Below are 1,433 nucleotides of genomic sequence, written 5' to 3'. Positions count from 1 at the left end.
TTTAACCACCATGGAGTAAAATTATCATGAAAGGATGCGTCTCTTGGGCAAAAACATCAAATCAAGACAAATTTTGAAGAGATCGCGAGGCACCTCTTGGAAATCTATAAAAGAAAGAAGAGATGACATAGAAAAGGGTCCTGAAAATATTGACAAGTTTTGAAAGTTCTTTTCTAGGGAGTTAGTTCGGAGAGATTTTCAGGAACAACTTTTAATTTAATTTATCCTTTTTATTAGTTTTGTGGAGGACTTGAGAAAATTTTTTATCTTTTTGTTCTAGATTACTTTTGGTTTTAATCGAGACTTGTTGTTGGTTTGACAATGATTTCTTCTTTTAAACTAAAGTGCGGTTTTGTTTTCTCCATGGATTCTGAGTAGTTTTCTTTATCATTCTTCTTAAAATGATAAGTAATTAAGTTTTGAATGAAAGTTGTGGAGAGTATTGATCTTTAATGCTGAAAGAAGTTGTGATTATTTAAATCTATGCACTTCATTTACTTCTTGATTTGGCCAATCCAGATTTTAAAATTTGTTGTGGGTAAATGTAAGAACCGAGCTGGTATTGTCTTAGTCAATATTTGGAAAGAATCACATGAGGTTCTATGAATGAGAATGTAGTTCATATGATTGAGTGCAAATAAATAGGTAAATATTCATTGATGGGTGTAGAGTTAGAGGACTTTAAAGTAATAGGTTAAAGCCCCCAAATTGCATTATTGTTTTATGTTCTGATATGAGAATGTTAGCCCCCAGGTGGAGGGAATCGATGGAACTCTAAAGTGAGAGCTAGTATCTTCCCTGCATAGCCGGTCTTCAGAACAATTCAAACTTTAAATAAGCCAATGTTCTTTATAGCATCTCTAGTAAGGGTAAAGAATATTATTGCTCCTACTTGGCACAACACAATATGCATACTTTCACAACAGAATTCCTATATTTATTACTGATTCATGATAAGAAGAAATATATTTTCATATTAAATACTTTTCTTCTACAAAAACTTTAGTTATATTTTTACTGTTTTGTTAAAATATCAAAAATATCAAAAATATTAAAATTCCTACAAAAATCATTTTTAGTATAAGTAATTATATTTTAAAAATAGAAAAACTTTCTTAAAAGTGCATATTGCATAATCTTCCCTGTGGGTTCAATATTCAAGACTTAATAAAAAAGACCTATATTACTTGATAACGATACATATACTTACGTAGTATCTAAATATAAATACTATAAATTAAAAAGTTAAATTCTTATTTTTCTTGGATCAAGTGTTTGGTTTTGTTGCAAAATAAGGAAATATAAGTGAAAAATACCATCGGAACTATTGTTATACTATGCATAAGCATTAGGTATGGGAACAAGTTTTTGGTGTCGTTGTCAGGGAAGAAAACTAAGTAAATTTCTATTTTTAGAAAGTCTTATTTAAATTT

This window comes from Phalaenopsis equestris, unplaced genomic scaffold (genome assembly GCF_001263595.1).
Source record: "Phalaenopsis equestris unplaced genomic scaffold, ASM126359v1 Scaffold232500, whole genome shotgun sequence".
Lineage (NCBI taxonomy): Eukaryota > Viridiplantae > Streptophyta > Magnoliopsida > Asparagales > Orchidaceae > Phalaenopsis > Phalaenopsis equestris.
Note: the sequence above shows the minus strand (reverse complement) of the source record.